The 11742-nt window shown below is 39.1% G+C and overlaps 1 long non-coding RNA gene across 2 annotated transcripts; it reads left to right on the forward strand.

Annotated features, from left to right (window-relative positions):
* The first annotated feature begins 3637 nt into the window (after positions 1-3637).
* Positions 3638-7338, forward strand: LOC107789943 (uncharacterized). 2 transcript variants are annotated; one of them, XR_012704640.1, is made up of 3 exons: positions 3638-3968; positions 4095-4187; positions 7015-7338. It is a non-coding gene; the product is annotated as an uncharacterized LOC107789943 (long non-coding RNA). The 2 variants fall into 2 exon arrangements; XR_012704639.1 differs by having other exon boundaries at positions 3640-3968; positions 7024-7338.
* The last annotated feature ends 4404 nt before the right edge of the window (positions 7339-11742 follow it).

Below are 11742 nucleotides of genomic sequence, written 5' to 3' on the forward strand. Positions count from 1 at the left end.
CTACAGGCCGAGTATGGGTTTTCCTACATATGGGAGGGGTAGTTAATGGACCAGACTTTCCGTGCTAGAAGAATAGATAATATGTGGGACTTTCTTAAGACTTGCAATCTCCATTCTTGTATAGTCAGACGCCTGCAGGATACAAGTTTCTATAGGATTATTGAAATTGGCCGGCTGCAGCTGGATTGGTCGTTGATCATAGCTTTGATAGAGCAGTGGCGACCAGAGACGCACACATTCCATTTGCCCATTGGTGATGCCATTATCACGCTGCATGACGTGGAGGTTCTGTATGGGCTATCGGTTGATGCACTTCCTGTTGCTTTGCCACATGCCATGAGAGAGTATATGAGAGATCAGTACCTGGAGACGTTGCAGTGCCTCACCGGTTTCCGGCCAGCAGATGAGGGTGCATTGGTTGGGGCTAGTCGTCTTGTGTTGACACCCGTCCGGCTGCATCTGGAGGCGATGCATGCTGACATTACAGATAATACACCAGATCTTCATAGTAACCGGTACACGAGGTTGTTGCTACTATTTGGAGGCGTATTATTCCCAAACACTTTGGGAAACCTAGTCAGCTTGAGATTTCTTCATCATCTTGAGCGGCTAGATAATTTACATTGGTACAACTGGGGTGCTGCTATTCTTGGTTACTTGTACTGGCAGATGTGTCGGGCATGCATGGGCACCCAGCAAGATGTTGCAGGATTTATGCTGCTACTGTAGGTGAAAATATAGTTAAATACTCTCTTCATTATAACATACATCATAAAAATATACCTTAAATTTTACGTCCAAATTGTATATAAGGTTTGGGCTTGGGAGCGGTTCGTGCAATTTCAGCCACCTCTACCACTCATAGCTCAAGATGCACCACCTCTGTCGTTTCTCCCTTTAGCTAGGAGGTGGGTTGATAAGAGAGGATACAGATGCGAGTACGAGGCTCGACATAATCTCCCTTATTGCAGGGTTTTGTTGGATTTGCTGGAGGTCGCACAGGTAATTCTATACTTAAGTTTACTTGGCCTGGATTTATATATGTTGCGTATACTCACAGTTCCTATTTTTACGTGATAGTTCATTTGGAGGCTATACAAAGACGAGCTAATAGCTGGTTTGCACGATTATTACTCGACCTGGTGACTTATATGGAGCTCTTCCATCCCGTTAATATGTCTCGATATTGTCGAGCATCATGCCACCGAACGAGTCCTTCGGCAGTTTGGTTGACCGCAACTTATACACACCGCCTACTTAGATTATAACACATTACCAGCGGGATGATCGTTCTACGATTGACTAGACATACGAGGTATGTCTAGAGATGCAGATTAAGATTTGGGATCAGCGGTGTGACCTGATTCCGCCACCCCCTCCACCCGATCTTATGGATAGTGAACATACGTATGTCAGTTGGTACCGCAGCATTACTCGACTGCTCATAGGGAATCCCCTTCATCACGCTGGCAGTTGGTTTGTTCCATATGCTGGGAGGCATGAGGCGCTGGTATGTTATTTGGTATACTTAGTTATACTGTTAACCTTACTGTTCCATAATTAATATTTTACATATTGTGCAAGTTATTGGCCTACATCCGTTCTACCAGTTGGGACTACAGATGCAGCAGCATACCAGCGAGGGAGCGGCCGCTTTGCACGACTATGGCCGGCAAGTTACAGATTTGGCTGCCCGGACATTGCAGCGAACATGGGATGATGAGCGCTTAGGCCAACGCAGTACCATCATGGGCTAGCAGTGCAACCTGAACTTAGTCGACGTGGCATGCGTGCCCCATGAGGTAAAGGTATCCCACGAGGTCGTGGAGGTCGGCGAGGAGGTGGTCCATAGTAAGGGGGCATTGAGGCACCTGTTGAGGATGTTGGAGTTGATCAACCAGGTGACCACCCTGAGCCACATCATGCTCCTAGTGATATGCCCTCATTCAACCTGCAACTTACTCCAGGGACTTCGCTGGTGACTCCGTCAGCTCTATCGTTGATCGCGGGCATGACTATTATCTCACATGACTAGGATGCGTATTTTCCTGACCCTCCAGAGGCATCTACGGTTGCTGATGCTCGTTCGGTACGAGATGTGGATAGTGGATGCCGACTGAGTTATGGCTCATCACGGAGGGATGCTGAGGATCTCCCACAGGATTTGGTTAGTTTGTATTACTATTACTTATATTTGTGTTTATCCCATTGGTTAGTCATAATTATCTAACGCTTATTTTTTTGAAGCCATCATCCTCGCCCATCACAGAGGCCACTTTGTGCGATACTGACTTGCCTGAGACGGATGATTATATTCAAGAGCCCGCTGACATGTAAGACATTTTAATTTTTTTAGCTAACACATACATTACCAATATATATTTCATATACTAAAATATCTCATTATTCTGTAGGTTACTACTGCACCGATGGCCCATTCTACCGAGCCTGCCAACTTTATTGACGATTATGCTGCAACTCATCCTCCGATAAAGAGACAACATGATGAGGATGATCCTGATAGTGTAGCCGGGAAGGATGAGATACACCTGAGGCCAGTGGCTTCTTAAAGCATAAAGGTTGTGGGACACATTGATTTTTTTTATTTTATGTACATATGACACTCAGTAAATAATAGCAACTTTATCTATGGTTTAGCATTATATGCACATTATGTTTTTATTCTCGGTTTCTTTGCTATTTTAATATAACAACTGGGCAAAACAAACATAGCAACTTAACATAATTTAAATTCGATACAACTAATAAAAATACATGATGCGAAAAATATAAAGATAAAATACTACACTCAACACATACATGTATTTGTTTAGTCACTACCGCCCATTATTCTCTGCTCCAACCACTTAAATTTCTCTTCTATTTTATTTCTTCTTCTTCCGCCTCTTTTAGTTTCTCCTGCAGTACTACAATTTCTTATTGCATTTCAGAGATCTGGCGTTGGTATTCACCGTTCATATTCCAAACATACTGCAAACTTGATTTGTAGTGTTCCTAGTTAATGAGTTCATCATACCATTCCTCAAACATGTAATTGTGAGCACGTGATTTTTGTTTACGCGACAATCACTCCAAAAGAAAAAATAAAACAAATAATTTTGTTGTACAATTTTTGGATTTTATGTAGCATTTCTGGCAGTTATTTGTAGTTTTATTTATGATTGTTTAGTTTTGTCGAACAAAATACAAAATATATATGTCGCATGTGAGTTTAGGATGTCATTTTACTATTAGGAGTTAATCAAACTACAATTTGGTTTTAAAAGGAAAATCATAAAAAAATATACGTCTTTTATTCTATTTGTTGTCATTAAATGATTTTATTTTAATTAAGGTGAGATTTGTTGTTTGAGTATTAATTAATATTTGTATGGTTTTATTTTGATTTTACAGTTTAGTTAGGAATTTTATTCAAATCAAAAGAAGGGAAAAGAAATGATTTAAATTGGAATTGGGCCGTAAAATTGGACCCAGAATTAGGGGTGGGCATATATCGAGTAAAACCGATAACCCGAACCGTTAATTACTTATTGGGTTATCGGTATTGGGTTATTGGGCTAATGGTTCGGTAACGGGTTTAAAAAAAATTCTTATTGGGTTATCGGTTCGGGCTCGGTTTATCAAATCTGTTATTGGGTAAACCGATAACCCAATAAGGGTTTACTAATTTACTAGTATACCCTTTAGTCTAGTAATACTAGGGTTTCATTTTCATTAGTCTGTCCGCCTCCTCTCGGCCTCACTAACTCCTTTCCTTTCCTCAGTTTCCTGTTCTTGAAGTCCTCACTCCTCAGTTAAGCTCACTCCGGGGCATATGTGTTTATGTTTATTAGGAGGCTCTTCAATTTTTTCTTTTTTACTTTGAGAAAATGTTGTTCTTGGTGATTCAAAGAGATAGAATGTGGATAGCATGCTGCATTATATGATAGGGCTGCTTCTCTCATCTGGTATCCTTTATAGCTAGACTGCATGATTTTGATATTACTCTACTATGCTAATACCCAAATTCTAACATAACAAACATTTTCTCAGTTTGATTTCTTTCCTCTAATTTATTTGCTGGTGGTATGTAGTGCAAGAATGATGAGGAGGTTGTTGCTGTTATTGCGCATGAGCTGGGGCACTGGAAACTTAATCACACGATGTACTCATTCATAGCTGTCCAGGTATGGAAATTAATTCATGTAGCCCGTGCCATTAAACCGAAACAGTTATTCTGTTTTCGGTTCAAGTAGATGTTGCCGTTGTTCCATTTATATGATGTAGTTTATTTCTCTTTAAGAGATCGTGGGACTAGTTTGACTTATTATATTTATGAATGTAGACAAGAAACAAAGTTGGTTTCCGATTTTTGTACAAGGTTGGTTCCTAAAGTTGTCAGAAACAGAAACTTGAGTCTTTTTTGATAAATTTGATCTGTTGAAACATGAATAACGTGCACATTATTATCATTTGCAATAACAATTTTTGATCTGTTGAACATGTAAATAGTGTATGTACCATTATCATTTATACATGTGACCCATCTGTTTGATATATCCAAGCTATGTGAATCACTTTGATATAACTTTTTTTGATGAGTTAAAACTTTACTAATATGCATCTGATTTCACTATCTTATTAGGGGATATTTATCTGGGGATTATAACCTGCCTGCCTTCAGCGTTCAGCAATCAGCACTCTTAGTTTTAGTTTTTCCTTATCGGGTAAACCGATAACCGAACCGATAATAATCAATAACCGATTAACCGATAACCGATAACCAATATCTTATCGGTTTGGTTATAGGGTTATGATATTTGTAAACCGATAACCGATAGGCAAAACCGATAATATTCAAAACCGAACCGAACCGACCGATGCCCACCCCTACCCAGAATCAGGCCCAAAAACACTATTGTGCCCGGTCCAGGCCAGTTTGGCCTCAGGGGTATCCCAACGACGTCATTTTGGTCATGCCTGATCTGGGTTGTTGATCTCAAAAGGATCAACGACCAAGATCACATTCTCATACCCACATTTAAACCCGACCCGTTCAACCCCGGACCAACCTAACCCCTTGCATTTGAAATGACACCGTTCCTCACCAGCTGAAAGATCTGGCCCTTCATCTCGCTTCATCCGACGGCCAGGATCTGATCACTCACTAACTATATAAATCCAAAACCTTACCCCACGCCCCCATCCAAACACCCTCCTTCATCGTCCCAAACACGGACCTCCCAAACCCTAGCCGCCCCTGTGCACCTTCCCCGTAAAGCCGGCGGCAAGGACGCCGATGACCACCACCTTAACACCCTAGGACCACCCAATCACCCTGAATCCAAATCCACCAACCGTTTAGTTCGAATCAATCCCTAGGTTCTCGAATCTTCATTTGAAGATTCGAGCAAAACCTCGACCTACACCAAACCACCCCAAATTCATACCAGGTATCCCCTTGACCTTCCTCGTGACCAAACCAAGCTTGGTTGGTCCGAATCTACCCACAAATCCCAAAAACCCAAATCTGAAGATTCAAACCCTAGAACACAAGAGTTTATGGAATCTGCTTGGATTTAAACGGAAGTTTGGGGTCTAATAGACCTTAATCGAATGTGTTCTCGGTCGAGAACACCTCAATTAATATCTGTTCCACCTCGGATGGGCAAATCAAGCTCGGGCCTGGGTCATCTGTGTTTAAGCTGTTCTGGTTTGTTCACTTTTCCCCTTTGTTGTCTATTTTAGTTTAGATTAGTTTGTCAGCATGTTTAATTAATTTGTTTGATTATTTCCGGCATGTTCTTTCAATTCCCCCCTGTCTTCATGAGACCTTTTATTTGGTCGAGTTTTTTTTTCATTAATTGATCAAGTGTATGTGTGTAAACTATTCAATCGATTGAAAATACATTGGGTCGATGAATTAGTTTCAGGTTTAATTTTGTTTTGGGCAGTACAATTTGCACCCCTTTAGTACTATTTGATTCTGATTCCTTTGGTATGATTTGAATGAAAGCATTGTAATTCACACAGTCGATTCAATACATGTCGTCCAACAGTTTCTGTTTGGGATAATAGTAATTTGATTCCTGTCGGTTTGATTTTATTCAAATCAGTTGAGAATTGATTGTCATTGTGTGTTAGTCTCCTAGCTAAGTCAGAAAGCATTTAAGAATTGATCTATAGCTGCAGTCTAGGTTAGATTTCAGACTTTGGTTTAAATTGATAGCATGTTCACCTAGTTTAGGTTTTGGGCAGCATGTGTTTTGTCAGCTGCTAAGGAATTAGAGTAAAATGGACAGCATGTGCTGTCAGAACACACCCCTGCTGCCCATACATGTTCAAACTAATAAAATGATAAACCATTTTAATAAGAGGAGATGGTCTGTCAGGGGAATCTGATGGGCTATCTTTTCTTTTAAACTGGTGAGTGGAAAAACAGAAGAGGCCACATGGGAGGGGGTTCAGTTTGTCTAAGAGGCTTTTAAAGTGGTCTGATAGGGGATAAATAGAGGGGGTTTTCCATTAGTTAGGGACATATATAGACACATAGAGAGAAATAGATACATAGATTTGAAAAAGAGAGAGATACAGACTGAAGTTAGAAAATTAGGAGAGAAAATAGTTCTGAATTAGAAAGGGTCAATCAGACAGTAGAGAGTTCAGGGCATTAGTTCTGAAAATCAGAAACCGTTTTCCCAGTGTTATCTTGATTTCACCTTTTCGACCTGTTGATTAACATTGGTATTTCCAAGTCCCAACTGAGTCTACCGGGTGCTTGTTTCATTGGCCTGTTTCTGGGTTTGTCCATCTGGGGTCTTGGTTCTACTCTGCTGTTTTGCTGCTGTCATTTTTGCTACTGCTTTCCATCGGTTATAGTTGCATTCTTGCACTGGAATCTGTTCTGCTGTTATTTATTGCTACTGCTGCTGTTCGTTGCTGTTTATTTGTGGTCACTGCTGCCATTTGAGTCGTGGCTGACTTTCTGCTTCCATCTTCTTCTTCATTTGTAAGCATTTCCAGGTACATATTTCTGACACCATGTGTTGATGTTAAGCTTGAGGTTGGAGTTTGAAATGAATAAAACGAATGCTCGTCTGCTTCACAATATCTATGCTCAAGATGTAGTAATAGGATGAATGATAAAATAGTTTGTGATTGTTTAAGCTCATCCTAATTGTATTTACTTTGTGTGAATCGGAACGTACTCAGACGCGATTTTGGGACTGTTAAATAACACGGTGCTAGATCGATTAGACATGTTTTCATATGTTTTAGCAATCTAGTTTGGTTGGTAATGATTATATAACACAGAACATTAGCGGGCGTTTGTATGTATCTCATTGGATCTTCGAATCATTTTGTCATGGCCCGATCCAGTTTGATTTTAACATATGTCTCAAGCAAACTTTCATATTACGTTAGTTTAATGCCAACGGACTAATCATTAATGTCAAACTCCCTTGTTTAAATTCCATGTTTCAATAGAGGTTAAATAGCATAGATTAATAATTGATGTTAGCATTCGGCTCGCCATTAAACGAAGTGGCTACTAATTTTATAGAATCGGTAGGTTTTACATATTTGGAGTACGAATCAATATTGCAGGGTTAAAAGCTTTAATTTAATAGGCGTGAATCTAGCAAGATGGCTTAAAATTTAGATCTAATAAACTTTCGAATAAACACTAAGACTCAAGGTTAATGCTTAGTTTGACTAGTCAAAAACAATTATTGGTCTATCCACATAATTATGTGAAGCTAATCTAGTTATAGAATAATTAATTTTCTTTGGATATATTCTTTTGTCGATTTGTATTCCCTTATAATTTCCAATTTTAAGTAATATTCTTTTCCGTTAATATTCGTCTTAATCTAGTATGTAAAATGATGACTTGTAGCATGTTATCTAAGTAAGATTTTCCTTTTTCTCTTCTTATTTTAGAAACAAATTAACAGAAATGTAGTCACTCTAGAATATCCTTAAAATAAATGAGACGAGTCTCGCCAAATAAAACGCAAATCGCGGGGCCCTCAATAATCGATCATAATAAATACTTAGAATTTGGGAATGACTGTTTAGTGAATTTCACTGTCTTCCCCAAAGATAATAACGCGTTAGGCTCTTTAGGCGCGACCTAATTAAATTACATTCTTAAATTCGGGTGCGCATTTATGTGACCCAAATTCAAATCTCAACGGAATCGAAATGTGTTAATAACTACGGGTGCATTGATTGTGACGTGGTTCGAGATGCATTTTCACGATGTTGCAATTCTATAAAAAATAAATGATAATAATAAAAACGGTTTAAACTTAATAAAAGCACATAAGTCACGACATGTATTTAAATCAGATATTTAGTCATTATAACAATTTAAGCGACCGTGCTAGAACCACGGGATTCGAGAGTGCCTAACACCTTCCTTCGGGTCAACATAATTCCTTACTTAGAATTTCTGGTTCGCAGACTTCATTTGGAAAAGTCGAAAATTTCCTCGATTTGGGATTCAAGATAAACCGGTGACTTGGGACACCAAAAACCAAACCTTTCCTGAGTGGCGACTCTGAATTAAATAAATAATCCCATTTCGAATATTGTCACTTAAATTGGAAAAACTCCCTCGCGCATTTAACCCTTCGGGGCCGGACGCGCAAAAAGGAGGTGTGACAATAATGATTTCCATCATTTCGTCCAAACAATTGTTGACACATCCAGTATCTGCGCCAACATTACCATCAGACCAATATGTCGTTTGCCACAATAGCACCTTGGTTGGTCATTGCGTCCAGACATTTGTTAATGCAAGAAAAATAAAAAAAAGTATGGAAAGTTTTGCTATTTGTTTTGGTTAAGCGCAAATAATAACTAAAATGCGCTAGTTATTTATAGGCAAGACAACCCACATAACGTAGTATTTAACTGCGCTATGTTTCGCGTGTCGGGTACAATATAGCTTTTCCAGAAGATAGCTTTTGCAGGCGAGCAGCTTTTCAGATCGACAAGACAACATACATAACGTAGTATTTAACCGCGCTATGCTTCACGTGTTAAAGATTATTTCGGGTATAATACAGCTTTTTCAGAAGATAGCTTTTGCAGGCGAGCATTTTTTTAGGTCGACAAGACAATTGTTTTTAAAAAAAAAATGGGTTTATGTTAGATTATTGTACTGACATATTAATGTTAAATATCAATAAGATTTACTTCAAAGACTTTTTGAATAAACATTACAACATCCATTAAAAAGTTCCACTAATATTTAACAAGTGGTTCAAAAAGAAGTAAAATATGGCGAAAGACAATTTTTTTTTTAAATGGGTTTATGTTAGATTGTTGTACTGGAGTATTAATGTTAAATATAAAAAAAATTTAACATTAATGGAAACATAATTTTATTTCATACATTCTGCAAGATAAACAAGTACATACACTTATTACAACCACATTACTGAAACAAAATACTACGTGTATCCTTGATAGTTGGGTACATTAGAAGAACTTTCACCAGGAGCTGGATTACTACCGCCACCCAAACCAGCTGAAGGACATTTACAACAGTCGTGTCCTGTTTGCGAGCATATGCCACATTTACGCACATAAACGGTATCACCAACATCCATTTGGTTATGTATACGTGTTCTTTTTTGCACTTGTAGCTTACGCAAATACTCCTTGTTATACACAATTTTAAATGATTCCGGTGGCCAATAATGCTCAGCACCCACTAGCTGCAACTGTCCACTATAGGTGTTTAAGTATGCAGCAATACTATATTCCTTATCAACATAGCTGGTTGCCGCGAAGCTTGTATGTTGAAAGTACTTCATGGCATGTGAGCACGACATGTGGTAGATGGACTATTTCCCATAAGAACACAACCTTCTGGCTTCATTTATAGTGCGTGTATTATTCCCCCAATTTTGATGAATAGCGGTGCGAATTTCAAAAATATTTCGCTCGTTGCAATGTTGTAAAAATAAATGCCAATGTGCTCGCCTCCTGTATTTCTTAAATCTTTTTATTGGTATTGGCATAAATTCAACACCCCTTTCCATCAATGACGATGCACCTCTAGCCCTTTCAACAAACCTTTCCGCCATTTGTTTAAATGACATCCGCACCATGGCAGTGACAGACAATTCACGTGCAGACTTCAATAACCCATTGAAAGACTCTAACATATTTGTAGTCAGGGTTCCCCACTATCTGCCACCATCTGCATGCAATGTTCACTTGTCAAGCTCATGTCACATCAACCAATGATATGCTCCTTCGTTTTCCTGCCTGATTGATTTCATGCGCCTCCTGAATTTGCACTATTAGTGATCAGTTGCAGCCAACCACAATAAACCATGCAAGTCCCTGTTGGGATGTGCCTTCTGGATATTGGCCTTCAGGTGCCTCACATACTAACATTGGTAGAACTTAAAATATCACCATGCCGATCAGATATAACACAAATACCTGAACGTTAGTTAACAACATGCTCCTTCAAGTAGTTCAAAAATAACGTCCACGTCTCTTGGCTTTCATTGGCACAAATAGAAAAAGCTAGGGAAAATATACCTCCATTACCATTTAATGCAACAGTGATCAACAACTTAATATCATACTTTCCATAGACATGAGTGTCGTCTATGGATATTACCGGCCGGCAATGCACAAAACCATCAATTGCTGGTTTGAAGGCCCAGAATACATATCTAAATATATGTTCTCGTATTCCAGGACTCCGCTCAAGCTTCCATTCAACAATAGTCCCGTGGTTAAAGTGTTGCAATGCGGCCATGTACCTGGTTAGAGATGAAAATGACTTATCCAAGTTACCGTAAATAATTTTAAATGCACGTTTGCGCCCGAGAAATACCTTTCTTTTGGTAATGGCATACCCATATTCCTGGTGGACAGATGTAATACACTCTTTGATCTTGTACCTTATGGAGGCTTCAATGTGTGGAATCAAGACAAGAGAAATCAAGTCAATATCCAAGTTAAAGTGATTCCCACTAAATATATCCATTTCACAATTGTGGGTGCCAATGTATTTACCCACAACCCACATATTTATTTTCTACTTCCTCTAACGCAACATCCAATTACAACCCGTAAACCATCTACCAGCAAACAACCTTGTATACATCCGGAGATGACTCCCATACCATTATCTCATGCCACTCTTTTACGCTGTACATTTTTACCGCCCTGCTTAGGCGCGCTTTATTAGGAAAAAGCATGCCCTTTGACAACATCGTTGATCTAGATTCATCCCACATTACTGCTCGAATTTCGTCAATATCCCTTGTGAGGGCATCCACATCCGGCATACTTGACAAATGATCAAGGTATGGAATATGCCTTCAATGAAACGACACTTGGGACTCGTACACTCTTGGTCTAACGGGAGGTGGAGCATGCTCCCTCGTCAAATCAGGTTAAACATTCTCTTCCTCCTCCTCATCACCCTCGTCAGGGAAGGGTGTGTCATCTCCAAACTCATCGGCATTATTGTCATAATCACTATTCTCTTCCTGACTTTGCGCATATGCTAAATCCCGATTAAATATGTCATTTTCGGGCAATTGAGTAAGGATAGGACCATTAACTTGCTCGTTTTCATTGAACAACCGAAGAAATAATGAGTTACTCAAATTGGTCCAAACAATACATATAACTTTACTATTCACTTACAAATCATAATGTGTTGATATCCCATGATGCACATTATCTTGTTGATGCTGA

Source organism: Nicotiana tabacum, chromosome 21 (assembly GCF_000715075.1).
Source record: "Nicotiana tabacum cultivar K326 chromosome 21, ASM71507v2, whole genome shotgun sequence".
Classification (NCBI taxonomy): Eukaryota; Viridiplantae; Streptophyta; class Magnoliopsida; order Solanales; family Solanaceae; genus Nicotiana; species Nicotiana tabacum.